Source organism: Sarcophilus harrisii, chromosome 6 (assembly GCF_902635505.1).
Source record: "Sarcophilus harrisii chromosome 6, mSarHar1.11, whole genome shotgun sequence".
Classification (NCBI taxonomy): Eukaryota; Metazoa; Chordata; class Mammalia; order Dasyuromorphia; family Dasyuridae; genus Sarcophilus; species Sarcophilus harrisii.
In genome coordinates, this window is record NC_045431.1 from 184967752 (window position 1) to 184988522 (window position 20771).

Consider the following 20771-nt stretch of genomic DNA (forward strand, 5'->3'; position numbering starts at 1 on the left):
AGGTCTGATAATCAGGAGATGAAGAATAGGAGAAAAATAACTACATCTTTCACAAATATTAAAAATTCATAAACTTTTCAAAAATATTCTCAAAAAATCACTATACCTTTACCCTCTGTGGTTTCCTGGCCTAGCCATTACCACACCTTATTAAAGTAGTTATTTAGTCACAGAACTCTCCTTTTTTTTAATTGCTTGCTCCAGGAGTTGTGTGATGATTTTATAGGGTAGAAACTTCATGGCAAAATAAAAGGGCTGGAAAAACCACTTCACAGTGGGATTCAATAATAGAGGTTTGACTAGTAATGTCACTATATATTTACTTTTGGGAAGACAAGTTATGCTGAATTATAATGACTTTTTTTTAATAACTTTTTATTGCCAGAACCCATGCCAGGGTAATTTTTTACAACATTGCCCCTTGCACTCACTTCTGTTCCGATTTTTCCCTTCCCTTCCTCCACCCCCTCCCCCAGATGGCAAGCAGTCCTATACATGTTAAAGAGGTTACAGTATATCTTAGATACAATATATGTGTGCATGAATTATCATGACTTTCACAACTTTGTTTTAAATTTGACTGGAGATAAATATATAAATTCATGAGCTTTCCACCAACCAGATTCTTGAGATTAACTCATATGAGTTAAGAATATATCTGTCCCCTCTTTATGAGCTATCTTTTCAAATCCAATAGTCTGAGATATATTTGGAATGGAAACTCCCATTTTAAGATCTAGTTGAATAAAGAAAATTAAAAATGGAATTAACATGATAATCTGGGAGTGTAGTCATTATGCCATGAAAAATAAAAATATGGGCCAATTATTGTACACTTTTTCAGGGTCTTATAAAAGGCTGTTTAAGAGTCTCATATCTGGACAAAGTTATTGTGTATTATTACACACACAATTGTAGTCTGTTGTAGAAAACAGACTACATTATTCAAGTGTTTGTTGCAGACGCCTGTATATCCTAGGTATCATGATGGGGAATATGATAGATATAAATGCCTATAGTAATTAAATGTTACATTTATACATATATACAATATCTACCATGAATTACTATTGCTGCATTGATAATATCCTTATAATGTTCTTGATTTTGTATAATGTCTAATGTTTCTGTTAAGTGAGGTATAGAAATATAAACTACCCACATGCACTATTGCTGTAATATTTATAATATGTAAATATTCCATTTGAGCAGTGAAGGAATTTCATCTCAGCATTTCCCCTCTCCTCCATGCAGCACCCTCTTGTTCAGTTTGTCCAGAGCCTGAGTTCAGGCAGATGACCTACCAGTGGGACATAAATAAGGGGATCACATAAGAGCAAATTGCCCTACAATGTGTCAACAAATGGCTAAACCACAGTGTTTAAAATAATCAATTAGTTGTTGTCACAGCTACCAAGAAAATTCTAAAAACTTTGTCCTTTAGTAGCCTGGTGAAATCATTTGGCCAGCAACCACTACCTTGTGCACTAGTAGCTCCTGGCCTTGAAGCTGACTGTCTCTTCAGACACACTTAAGATGGAATCTGCAATGACTATGCAGGGATTTCTTCAACAAAAGATTGTCCAAGAAAGCTTTCAGTCCAGGCTCAAAAGTACCCATTTTACAAGAATATATGCGTAGAATCCTTCCCTGCCCACATGAGTAGAATCCTTCCCTACACACATCTGTGTGTAGAAAAGCAGTAGTCCTGTTGCGTTTGGAAATGTAGAATAAAAGGAATTAGAGTAGAGGAGGCTATTACAACCAGTCCTTTCTAGCCCTTTTTAATCTTAATCTCAAAAGTGATTTGCATGGCACCTGAGGGGTTAGAGATGTTGGGGTAAATGTTTTCCTAAGTGAAGTTCCTAGGATAAAATTGGAAGAAACCGAGACTATTAGACTATAGACATTTTCATGGGAATGACAAGAAGTTTTTTTTTTTTTAATTCTCATCCTATCTATCTTTGAAATACCAATCATAAAAATGATTTGATGAGGTTAAACACATAGGTTGGCATAATTACTGGGGAATCAGAGGATCGAAATCATGGATATCAAAATGACTCTACATGTTTTTTCTACATGCTTCCTTGTATCCCATCTACCCAAGAAAGAAAAAATCCAATCTAACCTGACTGCATCATTCCACCATACTACCAATGACATAGGCTGGACAATAATTTCTTGAAGGCTGTTTTACCACTAGATTCTAGAATTCTAAGAACAGACAGCCATATGCACCCAATGAACACTTTGTTCAAAATTTGAAATAGACCGTGGAGCTCCTGTGTCAGCTATTTTATGGTTACTTGTCACATCAATTTTTTACTATCAGAATTGATTCTGGGAACTCATGATCAGAATTAGATGTAAAGATTATTATGAATTCAGTTGCAACCTTGTTTGGTTAGGTCTAAGGTCCAAGCCAGTATGCTGAGGGGGAAGAACCTGAGCCCAGCAAGAGAAAAAACAGTTCAAAAGACAGACTGTAAAACACCTTAGAGTTTTCTAGCTCACTGGCTGCAGTTTGCATCACAAATAAGCTACACATAGTGCATCATAACTAAAATTCTGGCCAAGCGGCTGCTGTTGGCAGATGACAACAACAACAACAACAAAACAGAAGACCCAGAAGTCATTTAGCAGCTGAAGACTAGTTGATGGCAGCATAGAACAAGACAATGTAGCTTGACAGAGAGAAGAGATCCCAAGAAGAAACAGCACTGGAGAGAGACCAGGGAAGAGAAAACCCAGCAGTACACTTAATGACATGACCAAAAGACAATGGGGGCTTAGCAGCATCTCAGGGTATGATTTACCATAATTGTTAATGTTCCTTGCTTACCTATGTTCCCCTCATTAACCTGCTCCCTCTGGGGGGGAAGCACTGTACATGGGAGCATTTTCTTGGCTATTATCCTGCTCTACACTATTTGATTGAATACCTTTGAATATATGTTTCAAAATAAGCACATCAATGGACAGATGTGAATTATAGTTACTAGTACATGTTGACCCAAAAAGTCCCTCAGGAGAGATTCCTTCAGAGTGAAAGGGTGAACTGAATGAGTTCTGTGGGTTCTTTCAGATCTGGAGAGTACAATTCTAGTGATTTTAATTTCAGATATCAGGCTGTTATTTGTGCCCAAAGTCTATTCTGCTCAATCTAAAACAGAATTTGTAACCTGTTTTGAGAAACTACTCAGAATTATATATGTAGAAATGAAACATATTTTTCAATTTCAACTTTGTTATATAGGTCTAAGTCCCAAGTCACATAGCAAGTTGAAGAGAGAATCTGTGCTCAGCAAGAGATTAAGCAATTCAAAAAACAAAATTAAAATGTATAGAGTTTCTCTAGCTAACTGGTTGGGGTTTGCATCACAAAAGAGCTACATATAGCCACATTGCAATTAAAGCAACTACCTAACAGCTACTTTATATTAGGGTTCAGGAAAGGACCCAAAAAAAGTCATATAGCTGCTGAAACCATCAGGTAGAAGCAGTGAACAGTGAAATATAAATGCTTAGAAGAGAGAAAAGATATACCCAACAGGAAAAAAGAAAAAAAAAATAAAAACAGCAGAAGAGTACTCTAAATCCTAAAGTTCAACTGATTACATCACCAGAGTCCAGGGGTGGCTCAACAGCATTAAAGGGATGAGTTGGTCTGGCCTACACATGTGTCCTAGCCACAACCTATTTAGGTGTCAAAAAAAGTGTGTTCCCTCATCACCTGCATTCTTTGTGCGTGTGCTCCCAATTGGTAGCTTAGTAATCTTTAGGAAAATATATCCCCAGGGTATATGAGGAACCTTTCTTTTCACTTATTTTGTTATTTTGGGGGAAAAAAACATCTTTTGCTTTGAATTGTGACCCCTAGTTAACCTAAGTGTTTTTTTAAAAGCATATCATTGGGTAATTTTGAGCTATGGTTTTTGAATATGTTCTCAACCATTAAGTACCTCAAATGTGGAGTCGAATTCAAGGAGTTCTCTTTTGAAGTGTCCAAGATGTGCTCAGTCAGTATATAATCATTTTTTACTTTAATAAGTTTACACACACACACACACACACACACAAACATATTTTGAGTTTCTAAAGTTTTTTTCAGATTTAAAGATAAGTTCACTCATTACTTTCAATATCAGAAACCTAATTTAGAATTTAATGAACCAAGACTATAGGTTGATAGTCTGGGACTTCATTCTCAGTCAACAGCATTCCTTTCACCACCACTCTGCTCTTGTCACTTGGCCATTTGCTGTCACTAAGGTGGGAAGCTGGAAGATTTTTTGGACCTAGACACATAACTTATAACACATTAGCACCAAATAATGAGAGAAGGGAAATAAAAAGCTGATAGCAATGTGATGCTGAAAGGCATACACAATACTTTACCTCTTCTCAACTTTCATGGTCATCCTTTAAGAGAAGCACTAGAGGTAGTATGTATTTTACAGATGAGAAAAATAAGATCCATGGTGGTGATGTCCTGCCCTTCTACACTGCTAGTAAAAAGCAAAGGCAAGGATTGATACTCAGTAGTTTCTGTTTTAGGATCCAGTTCCTTTCCACTATACTACAGCTGCTTTTGTTCCCAGGGCTCAGCACAGTGTATTTTGTATAATGGGTACTCAAAAAAGTTTATTAAATCAGATCAATGGTATTATTTCATGCAAACTAAGTCCAATTGGGCCCTCATTACATCATAGCAGTTCCTTAGTGTAGGTCTCATGGACTCCATATCACACTTTTTACACAATAGATATATTAACTTCCCCTTCTGTTTAGAAAAAACAATAATTATTGTTATAATTTAAACCCACTGCCTAGTTATATGATTACTTCCTCCCAGTTTTTATTCTGGAAAGATTGTTACTATACAATCCAACAAGTAAAACAACTCATGAAAGTCACTATCACATAAAGACTTTTAAAGCAGAAGCGAGGAATTTTAAATGTTTCTTTTTGCCCTCCCTTGTTTGTTTCATCTCCTAGCAAGCCCTGGGAAGATAAAGCCACCTTCACTTACTATGATACAATTTCCCTTTCTATCAAATAACACCTCGTGGAAACTTAAAAGACCACTATCATTATAGTTTCCTACTCTGGTGTACCACTTTTATTTGTTTCTCACCTGGGGGGAGATCTTCCCCATGCCATTCTTTCAACATTATATTGAATATTCAATCCACCAAGTTTAAAGGAATCGGCAAAATAATTCAAATTAATAGAATCACAATACAAGCAAATATAAAAAAGTTAGAAAGCAGAATTCAAACATTTAGTTCCCCATGTGGAGAACAATCATTCAAATTCTGTGTATGTTGGTCTATATATATGTATATAGATTTACAAAAATATCTATTATTCTTCACAATCAATTTCATACTAAAGTTACTTTCCCTGAACAACCATGAAGAGATAAAGTATCCTAAGGTATTACTAAGACTTTTTAATATGATGTTTCATAAATATTTAATGCTAGATTCAAAAGAACTTTTAGTTCTTCTGAACTTCTAGTTCTAATCAGGTTGATTTAGGAATTCTCACTAACACTTTTCCCCAAGCCCATGCCCAGAGTCTGATAAATTATTTCTAAAAGTTCTTTATACTTGGTACTTTACTGAGGAGGAAAAGAGATAATATATTCAAAATGACAACAATATCGGTGAATACACATTTAAAAGATCTGCACACATGATGGTATACTAAGAGAACCCCAGAGATTCTGCTAAAAAGTTATTAGAAATAATCCACAACTTTAGCAAAGTTGCTGGTTATAAAATAAACCCACATAAGTCATCAGCATTCTTATCTATCACTAACAAAATCCAACAGTCAGAGTTACAAAGAGAAATTCCATTTAAAGTAACTACTGATAATATAAAATATTTAGGAATCTATCTGCCAAGGGAAAATCAGAAACTTTATGAGCAAAATTACAGACCACTTTTCACACAAATTAAGTCTGATCTAACCAATTGGAAAAATATTAAATGCTCTTGGATAGGGCGAGCAAATATAATAGAGATGACAATATTACCTAAACTAATCTATTTATTTAGCGCTATACCAATCAGAGTCCCAAAAAACTATTTTAATGACCTAGAAAAAATAACAACAAAGTTCATATGGAAAAAAAAGGTCAAGAATTTCAAGGGAATTAATGAAAAAAAAATCAAATGAAGGTGGCTTAGCTGTACCAGATCTAAAATTATATTATAGAGCAGCAGTTACCAAAACTATTTGGTATTGGCTAAGGAATAGATTAGTTGATCAGTGGAATAGATTAGGTTCAAGGGATAAAACAGTCAACAAATATAGCAACCTAGTCTTTGACAAACCCAAAGATCCCAGCTTTTGGGATAAGAACTTACTGTTTGATAAAAATTGCTGGGAAAATTGGAAACTAATATGGCAGAAACTAGGCATTGATCCATACTTAACGCCGTACACCAAGATAAGGTCAAAATGGGTTCATGACCTAGGCATAAAGAATGAAATTATTAATAAATTAGAGGAACACAGGATAGTTTACCTCTCAGACCTGTGGAAGGGGAAGGTCTTTATGACCAAAGCAGAACTAGAGATCATTACTGATCACAAAATAGAAAATTTCGATTATACCAAACTGAAAAGTTTTTGTACAAACAAAACTAATGCAGACAAGATTAGAAGGGAAGCAATAAACTGGGAAAATATTTTTACAGTCAAAGGTTCTGATAAAGGCCTCATTTCCAAAATATATAGAGAATTAACTCTAATTTATAAAAAATCAAGCCATTCTCCAATTGAAAAATGGTCAAAGGATATGAACAGACAATTCTCAGATGAAGAAATTGAAACTATTTCTAGTCATATGAAAAGATGCTCCAAGTCATTATTAATCAGAGAAATGCAAATTAAGACAACTCTAAGATACCACTACACACCTGTCAGATTGGCTAAGATGACAGGAAAAAATAATGATGATTGTTGGAGGGGATGCGGGAAAACTGGGACATTGATGCATTGTTGGTGGAGTTGTGAACGAATCCAACCATTTTGGAGAGTAGTTTGGAACTATGCTCAAAAAGTTATCAAACTGTGCATACCCTTTGATCCAGCAGTGTTACTACTGGGATTATATCCCAAAGAGATTATAAAGAAGGGAAAGGGACCTGTATGTGCACGAATGTTTGTGGCAGCCCTTTTTGTAGTGGCTAGAAACTGGAAACTGAATGGATGTCCATCAGTTGGAGAATGGCTGAATAAATTGTGGTATATGAAAATTATGGAATATTACTGTTCTGTAAGAAATGACCAACAGGATGATTTCAGAAAGGCCTGGAGAGACTTACACGAACTGATGCTGAGTGAAATGAGCAGGACCAGGAGATCATTATATACTTCAACAACAATACTAGATGATGACCAGTTCTGATGGATCAGGCCATCCTCAGCAACGAGATCAACCAAATCATTTCTAATGGAGCAGTAATGAACTCAACCAGCTATGCCTAGAAAAAGAACTCTGGGAGATGACTAAAAACCATTACATTGAATTCCCAATCCCTATATTTATGCCCACCTGCATTTTTGATTTCCTTCACAAGCTAATTGTACAATATTTCAGAGTCTGATTCTTTTTGTACAGCAAAATAACGTTTTGGTCATGCATACTTATTGTGTATCTAATTTATATTTTAATATATTTAACATCTACTGGTCATCCTGCCATCTAGGGGAGGGGGGTGGGGGGGTAAGAGGTGAAAAATTGGAACAAGAGGTTTGGCAATTGTTAATGCTGTAAAGTTACCCATGCATATATCCTGTAAATAAAAGGCTATTAAAAATAAAAAATAAAAGATCTGCACAAACTAATAAATTCACACATCACAATAAACCTACAAATAGAGAAAAATAGATTCAACCTTGAAACAGTAAAACATGAGAAGAGATGAGATATGTAGAGGAGAACCACAAAAGAGCAGTGTCACAAAAATCCAGGGAGAATAGAGTATCCTATCATATATAGGCCATAATAATAATAATAGAATTTATGTAAGATTTTAAGGTTTGCAAAGCAATTTATATTACAAATAAACTCAATTGATCTTCACAACAACCATATAAGATAAATGTTATTATATCCATTTTATTATTTCATTTGCTAACTTTCTTAGGTTTAGTCATTTCTTATTCCTGTTCTTAATCCTAGATATGGAAAAAAAAGTCTTTACTTATCTATACTGGAGATGTTTACATTTTTAGCTGGAATCATTTCCACTTTGTCTGCCGATTCCTTTTTCTGGATGGGATTCTTCTTATCTCACCCAGTTACAGAAGCCTGCTCTACAAATCTGCTTGGATTCTTCCAAGCTTGGTTCCAGGTCACCATATGTTCCATTTCTCCCCTTTTGCCCTGAGACATCCACATTTAATAAAACAGCTCAACCTTTTCCCCGTTTCCCTTGATGATACCAAATATGTTAGTCTAGTGTGAAATTTCAAAGAACCAGAGACAATGCTAATCTCACCTTAACTGATCTAATTATAGACTATTACAGGCATATTAAGCACCAGTAGATATACTCACTCATACCGAAAGGATACAAGATGATCTTGTCACTTCACTGTCACTCACAAGGTTCCTGTCTTTGTCTGGTTCTCAGCACTAAAGCCACATGTCATCACTGTTCCCAGGAAGCTGACTATCCAGTCACAGCCAGTCATCTGTTAAGGAACTATATAGACTTAGATAGGTAGAAAAAGAAAGGTGGAGTCTTTTGGAGATTTTCTAGATTTAACAAACTCCTGGATCATTTTAATACAGTATCCAATAAATCAAGAATCACTTATTAAGGGCTTACAGATATAAAAGAAAAACAACATTACCTGCCCTCAAGGAGCTTACAATATAATAGCTATAGAGAGGGAAGGCTCTAGCTGCTGGGCACAACAAAAAGGGCCTCCTGCAGAAACGCATTTTGAAGGAAGCCAGGTATTCTAAGAGGCAAAGACAAGGAGTGAAAACATACCAGGTATGGATGAGATGTGGAGAAAATCAGAGAAGTAAAAGAGAGAGGTCGTGTGTAAAGGATGCAGATGGGCCAAAATGGCTGGGGCTTAGAGTCTATGGAAGAGAATAGACTGACAGGGTCGGGAGGAGCCAGGATGCCAAACAAGATTTATTTGATCCCAAAGGTAAGAGAGAGCTAGTGAAGCTTAGTAAGTAGTTCAGATTGGTGGGAAATAAATCACTTTGGAAGTAGTGTGGAGGATTGTTTGAAGGAGCCTGAGATTTGTCATGGGTCATCTCCAACCCTAACTCAGAGCATCAGGGTGCTGGCTGTGTGTGCAGATATCATATAGGTAGAAATGACAAGGATGTTGGAAGGAGACAGCTAAAGGAAAACATCTTCATTAAAGGCTAGTGAAAGGGTGAGAATCTGGTTAACTTAGCTGGTTCCCCACACTTCTCTGTGGTCCTCTGTATTATGTCCGTACATCTTGTGGGAATCTTGCAGTTTATGATGTACTGTAAGTTACTTGAGATCTTGGTCACAGAAGACACCAAAGGAATGGGTAATAATGATATTCTGTCTTCACAAGGGCCACATTTGGAGATGCCTGCTTTGGTCTCTTGATCAGACCAAAGTTTTCAGGATTTCAACATCTGTAGCACAAGGCTTTGTGTACATTACTGTGGAGGCTCAGTCATTCTGTTGTGTCGAATCTTTATGATCCCCCACAGACCATACTATCCATGGAATTTTCTTGGCTGACATGCTGGTTTACCATTTCCTTCTCCAGTAGATTAAGACAAATAGAGGTTAAGTGACTTGCACAGGATCACTTAGTAAGCAAGTAAAGGCAGATTTGAATTCAAATCTTCCTGACCACAGGCCCAGTCACCTCACTGCCTCCTGTGCACTTATTTAATAAGTTTCAGTTAAACCCAAAATGCTACATCTGGAAGTAAGCCATTTTAGAACATAAGCTGGAAGGATTTTTAAGGAAACTGAAACCTAGAGACATGATTTTTACTCAACATCACACAGTTTGCTCTTTAAAGCACTTGCATCTGAAGTGTAGAATACCTGACCCACCATATCCACATTACCCTTTATGGAGTATACCTATTAGAATAAAGGCAGTGAAATGCTTGGCAAAATTCTGAAGTCAGCCCCATTTAAGATTCAGGATTTTCCCCAATCTCCTCCCTGTTTTGTGTCTTTTTCCCCTTAGTCAGCATTCTAAGATTCAAGCTATACCAAAACCTTTATGTCATGGCAAAAGCAGTTGGTGAACTTGGATGATGTTTCTACATTGAGGATGGCAGAATATCTAAGGCTTGGAGGGAGGAAAGCAATAATTACTGCCAATAGTCCTAATGAAAAATTAGCCTCTTCCACTCTTGAGATTGCTTTATAGACCACAGAGAGAGCTTATGTTTTTTTTTTTTAACTCATTCTGTTATGGGTTTACATCTTAAAATAGTTGTTGCAGAACTATTTGTTATGGAAACAAGGAAAAAGTAAAACAAGTGAGACCTGTTCACAATGGAAAAATTGGTTTCCAGAGAGCTTTTTATTTATCCCTCAGGAAGTTACATGCCCAAGAATATCATAGGTTGTTCAAGGTACTGGGAGTAGAAAACCCAAAGGGATTGGGTGATGAGCCTTTACCAAAAGGTCAGCAACAGTTGTGTCTTCTGTAATCCCATCTGAATCCTTCTCTATTGAGATTTCACAAGGCATTGCCTATTAATTTGTGGGACCCTGACTCAAGGAGAAAATAGGGTTTGTTTGAATGTGATTCCCAAAAAAAGATTTTTGAAAGAGGCTGCAAGAAAAGGGAAATGTTTAGCCCAAAGAATGAATTGTTAATGTCATTTCAGGCATCACTGAGGAAGGTACTGGGAGCAGAACAACCTTCTTAATTGTTCTCCACCCAACATCACATAAAAGCTGCCTACATTAGCACTGACCCTGCCTCATCAGACTTGTCAAAGCCAATATTGCAGAGCTACTCATTGTTTGGGGATGTGATGGGCAACAAGAAAACCTTGCTACAGTCTCACAAATTGATTTGCATAATAAGCACATTCTAACTCTGCTTCTGCTCACAGATAGCCTTTCCACAAAGGGACTTTATCTGCCCCATGTAGAGACTATAGGAAGGCTCAGGGCCATGCGCTTCAGATTTATCATTCATTAGTATTCTCTCATTTCTCCACTAATTTTAAATTCTAGAGCTCTACAAAGAGAGAATATCAGAACTCATGGCAGCCAGTCTTCTCAGCTAGCCTTGACTTAATATCTAGCCACTGGATTCCAATGACTCTGGAGGAGAAAGGGAGAGTAATGACTTGGCACAGCCTTGGATTACTTAAATTCAGCCATCATCCTCCTGATGTCATTGGTCCTCTTCCAGAAAGAAGGATGAACAACAAAAAAAGATTGTAAAGGCAATGAGACTCAGAATAACAAAATGGGAGGATATAGGGCTGCCAGGCTGCCAGAACTGGGAAAACCTTGAAGGGGGAACCTTAAAAAGACAGGGCACCAAAGATACTTTTGCTAAGGTCCAATCCAACTGCCAGATTTCAAAACAGCATATTATTTCCTTTGGTACTTTAGATTGTCATACTCAACAGAGAGTAACCCAAAGTTCCTTTGTTGACTAAACATTTTTTGGAATGGAAATTCAGAATACAGTGGAAATTTGGCAAGTAGCAAACAAAATAAAATCTTTCATTCTCACCTAGTCTGCCCACAATTATTAATTCGGGTACAAACAACTTTTCTTTTTTCACAAAAGAACAGATTATCAAACCATCATTTATCTTAGTGATGTCCTTTTGGATCAATCTCTAGAGTTCAATAATTAAATCATTGCTTTTAATGGCCCATTCAACAGCAATTAATTAATATAGATATTGAGTTCAGTAGTGTTAGATGGACACTTGTTCCATCTAACATCAGGCCTGGTTTACAAAATTGAATTTGGACTTTGGGGCCAAGACTAAGAATTCGTTTTCTCGTAGTGACTAGCATTAGATAATTGTTGTTGCTCAGTGACATCAATCGTTCAGTCCCATTAAACTCAAATTTTTTACTTAATTCAACAGGGCTTATTTTCTCAGTGAATCTCATCTGGTCTTTTCTTGTTTGTTCTTGGCTGTTGTCCTCTCCTGGGGCTTAGCCTCTTATCTGGATCTGAGCCTGTATAGCACTTGCCCAATAAATAGTGTTTCTTGGGCAGCTGGCCTCCAAGCCAGTCATACTCCAACAGTCCTAATTCTCCAAAATTAATTACTGCTAACATACCTGGCAACCAGCAAAAACCTCCTCTTTTCAATTTGTTACATCCAAAGAAAGGAAAGGGAGGGTGGAAATGAGCATTTGCTAAGTATCTTCTATGTGCCAGGCTCTGTGCTTACAAATATCAAGCCTTCAAGATAAGTGCTATTATTATTCCCATTTGCAGTTGAAAAAACTGAGGCAGACAGGGATTAAGCAACTTGTCCAGAATCAGCCAGTTAGAATAAGCTTCTGAGGCTAGATTGAAAAATGGCCTTTCATTTACCAGTTTCAGATTCTTGAAGCCTGATATTCATGTCAATTTTGTCTCATGTCAATGAATTACTTTCATGTCAAGATTACATGGTAAACTTTCTAGGTGGCAATCCCAGGTTTCCTCTCAAACATTCAAGAAGTATCCAGTCCAAAGCAAGGACGTTTCAACCACATCTTCCCACCAAAGCCCTTCTGTAGGTACCATCCTTTCAAGAGAAAAAATAAGCCCCACCATGAAGCTAAATACATCTCAGGGACAGATAGGGACTTCTAAAGGTCCAGAGATGTCCTCTGAATGTTCTTTAAAGCCTGCCCTCCCAACCCCACCCACCCCATCTCTTTTATCACATAATCATTAATGAGAAATATTTATTTAGCATCTGCCATATGTGAGTCATTGCTTTAGATACTGGGGATATGTAGGGAATAAAATCAAGTCCCTGCCTCCAATGAATTCATAATCTACTAAAAATATCTCCCATTTACATAGTGCTTTACACTTAACAAAGCACTTTGCTCAAAACAGCCCTGTGAATAAGTAGCCTGTCAGTCGTCACGCCCTTTTCAGAGATGAACATGGAGTAATAACTTGCCCAAAGTCCCCAAACAGGAAATCCCAGAGCCAAAGATGAATCTAGCTCCTGACTCTCCATCTGGTAACCCCCACTCAATGACCACAATGGAAGGTTACAAGTGACTAGTGCAACGGGAGAAACAAAGTAGAATAAGAAATCAGAAAAGAGAAGAGACAAATTTCTGCATTGATAGCCTTCCAAGGAAGATTTCTTAAAGAAAATGACAAAAAAGCTCGAAGAACTTGGATGGGATTTCTTTAGCTTGACTCGGAAGATGGGACATGAAAAAGGTTTGTTTTATAGTATCAGTCACTGTATTCTAAATGACCAAGTGGAGTAAAGATGTCCTATAGTAAAGATTGCAAGGATTTGGAAGCAAGAGACTTCCTTTGCATTTAAATTCTGATTTAGAGACTGAGTCTGTGTGATCTTGTGTGGTTTTTGACTTCCCTGAAACTCAGTTTTCTTACCTCTTAGGAATATCATGAAGAAAGCCCTCTGAAAAATCTTAAAAGTGCTATAGAAATGTGAGCTATTCTAAATCTTATAATGGTTTCTGGAGAGTTAAGTATAAGAAAAGGGACTGCCAAAGGCAACACTTTTCTCCCTGGGATGGAGGTAATCTTGCCCTAGGAACTAAATATCAGCATCTTTTGTACAGTCTCTTAAGTCCTTTTCTACCCATAGTGATCTATCTTCAGGGACCCCTGGCTATAAGTATCTGAAGGGCTCATGTAGAAAGAGGAGTAGACTCTTTGCAGCAGAACCTGTCACATAGGCAGAAACAGAAGCAACGGATGGAAGTCACTGGGCAATAATTTTTGGCTCAAAATAATGAAAACATCTAATTATGATGATACCTCACATATTTCTTGCTATGTGCCAGACACTGTGCCAAGCTCTTTACATTTATTATCTCATTTGATCATTTCTAACAGAGCTGCCCAATAACGGAATGGGTTGCTGATAGGTGGGAATTCCCATGTCAAAGTAGAGGCTTAACCACTAGACAAGATTTATGCTCTAGATATGGGTTGGTTTAGATGATCCAGTTTGAGCAGTTTTAGAATTTAGGATTCTATCAATCATTGTATTTGTAACAGATAATTCTAGTATCTAATTTTACAGTCATATATTGTTCATTATTCCAACTAAGTGAGTCTTGTCTTGACATCCAGATTAAGAGTTCCCTGAGGGTAGGAGAAATGCAACATCTTTTTCCTGTTCTTCGATAGTATAATCAAAAGTCTGGGCACATGCTAGTTTAGTAAATACTTTTTTGATAGGTTAATATTAATAAAGAATCTTTTTTCTGATGACCCTGAATTGTCCAAAATTGTGCTAATGCTAAGCAAAATCTGGCAATTCCCACCAAGACTTTGAGAAGCATGAATTAATTGATTTCATCAGCCAGAGAGGCTATCAGATGCAAATTATTGAAATTCATACAAACCATCTAGAAAGGTTTTTGAGGGCTAGGACCATCATCTACACACCAGTAATTATCCTCCAAAGAAGTCTGCAACAATGTATATTCCAAAAAAGCCGCACCAGTGTCGGGAAGCACCTGAGCCCCACTAATGGAGATATTGTATAAACAAGAGGACAAACAATAAGCAACCACCAGCTGGTGGGAGTAATGGAATCAAACTAATTTGGGGGTTTACTAAATTAACATGCAGACTAAGCTGAGTCAAACACCATAGCCAGATGCTGTGACAGAGGAAACACATCCAAACTTCAGGTTCTATTTGGCTCCACACTTGACTGTAGTTTGGAGGAGGCCATTCTGGACAGCCTTACAAAAACTATTGTAGCTTTTGCAAAGAATAAATGACGATGTAAGAAGTATGGATTTTGTAATGAGGTGGTACAGGAGAGAACATGAAGGAAAGGACTAATGCCAAGGATGGCTCTTAAACAGTTATATGATTTGATGATAGTAAGAGTATATAGCAAAAAGAAAGAGAGAGAGAGAGCCCTGGACTTAGAATTAAGCAAACTTGCCTCTGAATTACGCTTCCAGTGACAATATATGCCCTCAAGCGAGTCAGTGCACTTGTAATCTTCGGTTTCTTCTTCTGAGAAATGAGGAATATTTGAAAGGCTGTATAAAAAGGTTCAGTGGACTTGTTCTGTGTAATTTGATGGAACAAAACTGCAACCAATGATTGAAACTTGTGCTGATATATAGAGCTGTACAACAATAGAATGGGCAGTTTGAGGATGTAGTGAGCTCCCCGTCATTATAGAGGCACAAGCTGAGGCTGAATGACCCTGTTGAGATTCTACTATAAAGGGACTTCCGATATGGGAAAATAGGTTGAACTAGATTTCTGATAAGGTTTCTTCTCATAGAATTCAAGTCAGGGATTCTCTTGTTCAGCTTTTGAATGAGGATCCTTGGTCTTCTCCATCTTTGTCCTCTTGACTTGGTGCAGAGCCTCGCACAAAGTGCTCAATAAAAGTTATTTGAGTTGAATTGACAGTATTCCCACAAAGATTATTCTTTGCTCATCTTATTTTGGACCTTGCCCTGCCCTTTAGCCTGAGTTAGCCTGAGAAGGAGGCAAAACCCAGTAAAGTCGAATTCTGTCTAACTTTCCTTCAACTTTGGAATCGTCATGCATTTATTTGACTACTAAGAATGGTCACTTACCTGATCTAGGCACTAATAATGGTCAGTACCAAGGCAAGCACTTTTTCCACTGTGATGCCACATTATCTCTCATCTGATTTTGACATATATGTTTTGCAAACTTTATTACAGGAGAGACTTGTTTCTGAGTGTTTTATCAGGGAATATTACACACAATCTTTAACCTATCTCCCCAATAAGATTTTGCTCTTATATATTTCTTTTGGTTTTTATGTCTTGAATATCAATCCTTTTTTCAAGAAAATTCGATGCAAAGATATTTTCACATTTGACCACTTTCCTTTTTTATTTTTGAAGTGAGAAAATGATTTTCTGTGTAAGATAATTTGGAAATTCAACTAAATTGATGTCATTTGACTGACAATAAGTTTTATATTTTGAATATTTGATATAACATCTATGCTATTATTGTCCTTCTAAAAAAATGTTCTTATATTGTGTAATTTGGGAAGCCTTTGTATCACTCTTAGAAAAAATAACATCTTTTAATCTGGATGTTGCTAGATTATAAATTAGGTTGTTAAAATATTATGATAAAATGTTGGGAAATTATTAAATACTTAATGGAATGTATTTGTTTTAAAAGAATAATAGCAATAACTTACTGCTTAGAAAAATTGCAGTAATCTATTCTTATCCATGAAGTTTTTAAGATTTTCTATTCCTAAAGGGACATAAGATTTTGTCAACCCTACTGACATGATAGTATGTAATAAAATTCTAAGGTCAAAGTTGAAAAACTACGACCAACTTCCTTCCATACAAAAATGGGAAACTTATTAGTTTGATTTTTAGTAAAGTGAATTTTTTCTGTTAGATTATTTGATCATCAGAAAAATTATGAAATCATATCTATTAATTAAATATCTATTGAAGTTACTTTTTGGAACCAACTTGGTAACAAGAGAATTTAGATTCAAAGATTTTATTTTGTCTTAGGGATTAACAGGTAATACAAATTAGAGACTTACTGTAGTCAGCATTTTTCTGGCGTTTGGAATCATCTGTCATGTATTCACTGTATGAATGCAACACCACAATGCAATTATTCTCAAATTGTAAATTAAGGATAAAGTGCCCTTATATGTGCTCATTGTCAAATGTTATTGCAACATGAGAGAATAATATCCTTAGCCCTATATTGTGATTAGTGATTTTTTTTCTACTTGAAGTAAAATCTTGTGGGACTATAACATAATGTTATACTGACTTTTTTATTTCAAATATAATTGTCTGAATTGTCATCAAGCCAATGTCATGTGCTGCCCAAAGGGAGTGTAATCTGAGAATCCAATTGCAGGTGGATGTCTATTCCTTGGAAAAGTTGAGAGTGTGACCTTACATAGGCAAAAGTAGGATCCTCTTGACTCAGCTTCTAATTGTATTATTTCCTTTCTAAACAGGAATTTTTTTCCACCTGGTTAATTCTGAGCCTGGATTTTGATGCCCTGTGAATAATGTGGAACTTTGCTTTCTGATTAAATATAATTCTTGTGTGGAATCAAACAGATCTTAGAGAGTTTTCCCTGTGTTTGGGTAAGTCTGTGCCCTTGAGGAGACAATCTTGATATTGTGTCCCTATTTTTCCTTTCATAGAAAATTTCTGTAATCAGGGCAAGTAAACAGTGAAAGTTTTGTTACTACAATACCAAATCTATTTCTAGTTTAATACTAAAACATCTGAGTTACTATAAAGAGGATACAAAGTAGAAAAAGATTTCACTATTTTAATCTTAAGTTGTCGATTCCATATCCTAAGCAAGTAGGTAAATGAGTGCCATGTACTTGCTTATAGTTATATATTCATGTAAAAGAATAAGTCCTTGAAATATTTCATTCATTGATAATGGGGATAATATCTTCAAAGAGGGTTATAAGACACAGATATAAAATTTTCTAATTAAATGGAGGAATAAACTTTAAGAAAAAAACAGGACCATACTGTTTTCTTTTTTTTTTTCTCTTTTTTTTATTTTTATTTTTATTTAATAGCCTTTTATTTACAGGATATATACATGGGTAACTTTACAGCATTAACAATTGCCAAACCTCTTGTTCCAATTTTTCACCTCTTATCCCCCCACCCCCTCCCCTAGATGGCAGGATGACCAGTAGATGTTAAATATATTAAAATATAAATTAGATACACAATAAGTATACCTGACCAAAACGTTGTTTTGCTGTAGAAAAAGAATCAGACTCTGAAATATTGTACAATTAGCTTGTGAAATTCTCTAAGAACTAGGATAGATACAGATATAAATAGATATATAGGTCCCTCTTTCTCTCTGAATTTTATATATACATATGTATTTATATATACATATGTGTGTATGCACGTGTGTGTATCATATATACACACATATATATCCAAATGTTTCTTATAGAATATATAGGCCTTGATTATGTTTTAGTAACATTCTCTAAACTAGATTAAGGATTTTATTGCATTGAAATTGTAAAAAAAAAAAAAAAAAAAAAAAAAAAAAAAAGTGAAATTATTTTCTTATTTTTAAGCATCTTCCTGATAATATTAAGAGAAAAAAGGACACATTTTCCAAGCCAGGCTCTCATGAGTCATTTTTTAAAAGATTCTTTTTTCAGTCTATTGATGGCAGTGTCCATATCAAGTATAAGGATTAGGTAAAGAGAAAAACAGCAAGTAGTATGCAAAAGATGAAATTCTCTGAAGTTTCAGGGAAATTTTGGGTACCTAATTTAATGTTTTTATAACTCTATTGTTAGTAAAATCAGAACCATAAGACTTGAGCTGAACTAATTACTAGAAAACCAAATTTAGGAGCTTATACTAAACTTCATTTAATTTTGTTACTGACAGGTTTTAGCGGGATTACCTAGGAATCGCAATCAAATGACTTGGAACCAGAAAAATAGATCTACTAACCTTCAGAGTTACACTGAAAAAAAGACTTATTCCAGAATGTCCAAGGACAGATGATTCCAGGGACTAGACAGCAACCTGGAATATCTGGGATTCCTGATAAAATTTGGTTATTAAATGGACTTTGGGAGTGGGTTACCAAGTTGCAAGGAGATTTGATGTTATTTAATATTGATGATCATTATTGTTTTGCTTCAGTTTTTTTTTTGTTGTTGTTTTATGTTTACATCTGCTGAATTTTCATAGTCACCTTAATGAAATGTTAATTAGTCCATGGTGAGCCCTCTAAGTCATTTGATCTGTAGCCTGATTTAGTTTACCTATAGATTCTATTTAACAAAGTTTGTATCCTTAAGGAATATATGAGATTATGACTGTTTATATTCTTTGTACCTTTCACCCCATTCTTTTGCTACCTCTTAAGGTACACTAACATTTTGTCCAGAAATCCATAATAGATAAAGTATTTAAATAAATGACCCTGTGGGCTAAGAACCCCAGAATCAAAGGTAGAAATGCCACATTAAAATAGCATGAGTAACTCCATTTTTGCCTTTACCCACCATTTTTAAATTTAAGTTGCAACTTTTTGTTAGTCACCTGATCACAGGAAAGTCATAAGACTGGAAAGTCACAGGATTATCCCATTCTTACTTCAATGTCTCCAAATCCCTTCCATTAATAAGAAATAAGGTGGTTCAATCCCTACATCCTGTTTTTGTTTTGGGTTGTTTTTTTTTTCCTTCTTTAACCATATATTAACTGTGTAGAAAAGTCCTGGGTCTTTGTGCAGACCAAAAGCCTTGGACCTGATTTGTTTCTGCAACCTCATGCATTATTAAATAAATTTTTTGTCTGGCTATAACTATTTGGTGTCTTTGTTTCATCATCATCTTAGGAAAAGACCTTTGTATGGAGGAATTTGGGCAGCCACACTGGTCCAATAATGTGTAGATTTATGCTGGGCATTGCTCCAAAAGGAGGGATGCTCTGTCACCATGTCCTCTATGAGTATATCCTCAGGGACTGGCAAGAATGCATCCCACTTTGAGAACCTTGCTGGAACTATTCCACGTGGCCTTGAAGAGCTTCCTTTTTCAAGAACAGGTTGAGACAAGGGGAAGGGAAGCTTCTCAGGTTCACAAGTTCTGGGCGTTAGGCCTTCAGCTGTTCCTCGGCTTCCTTGGGGACTGACTCTCTTCTGGGCAAGGATCTGGGTATAGGGAAGACACTGGGAAAAAATACTGGGACGCATTTCACTGTGGACTTTTTCTTGGACTTATATTCTAACAATAATTTATCAAATGGGCTACACAGTGGTCTGAGTCCTCTCCCCAGAAGGAAATTATCCATCCTCCCCTCAGGCAATTTATATCTCTCTTGAGAAATTCACAGAACGTCAGGGACAGTTGAGTACTTAGAATATAATAGCATTTATGTAACATTTTAAAATTTACAAAATGTTCTGCATATATTTAGAAGGTATTTAGGGAATGTTTGTTGATGGATTGATTCATCTCATTTGGTCATGTACTATGGAAAGTCACCACTGGATGCAACCTTAGAGTTAACCTATCATAGTCCCTTTTTTTTTTTTACCACCAAGAATACAAGTCCAAAGAAGGAAGAAGTATAGCCATAGACAAACTACATATAAGTGGCAGAACCAGGACTACACAAGGAGACTTCTGATTCCCCTTCCAGTGCTCCTTAGACCATCTTGCCTCCTTGGGGCATTTGGCAATCAACCTCCCTGGGCCTCAGTTTCCCCATGTTTGACTCAGATGGCCTATAGATTGAGAAGTTTTCATAAGGCTTTATGAGTTCCTTCCCAAGGCAGGGAAGGATTCAATCTCCCTCTACTCCCTCCACTCGCTCTCTGCTCTGGTCAGGCTGAATGAATTGATTCCTTACATGTAGTATGCATTCCCATCTCTAGCCTTTGCATACACAGTACACTGTGTCTGGAATGTCATTTCCCAACTGTCTGCTTTTCCTGTTAAATATTTGTCTTTTCCTTAAATCCCAATTCACATGCCACCTTAGCCATGAAGTTTTTCCTTATC

General features: G+C 36.2%; 1 long non-coding RNA gene across 2 annotated transcripts; it reads left to right on the plus strand.

Annotated features, from left to right (window-relative positions):
- The first annotated feature begins 553 nt into the window (after positions 1-553).
- Positions 554-19559, plus strand: LOC116419779. Of its 2 annotated transcripts, XR_004230082.1 has the most exons (4): positions 554-2808; positions 13096-13434; positions 17207-17339; positions 18643-19559. It is a non-coding gene; the product is annotated as an uncharacterized LOC116419779 (long non-coding RNA). The 2 variants fall into 2 exon arrangements; XR_004230081.1 differs by lacking the exon at positions 13096-13434.
- Positions 19560-20771: the final 1212 nt, after the last annotated feature.